The following is a 254-nucleotide window of genomic DNA, read 5'->3' as shown; positions in this document are numbered from 1 at the left end:
ATATTCCGCCCTATATTTCTCGCCTAGAGGCAAGGCCAAGGCGCATACGTGTTTTGATTGGCCGAAGTTTTGAGGAGGTCGACCTTCGTGGTCACTGCCGCCGAATTTCATGGCGACGAAGGACAACTAAAGCCTTGATGTATCTTGACCTCGAATCCAGAATGCTAAATCCTGGACTGACCTCTCTTTGTCCTTTCGGGTAATGAGGTTACCCTGGTCAACAAAGAATCTCCGACAAAGAGGCGCTAGAAAGG

Source organism: Penaeus monodon, chromosome 19 (genome assembly GCF_015228065.2).
Source record: "Penaeus monodon isolate SGIC_2016 chromosome 19, NSTDA_Pmon_1, whole genome shotgun sequence".
Lineage (NCBI taxonomy): Eukaryota > Metazoa > Arthropoda > Malacostraca > Decapoda > Penaeidae > Penaeus > Penaeus monodon.
Note: the sequence above shows the minus strand (reverse complement) of the source record.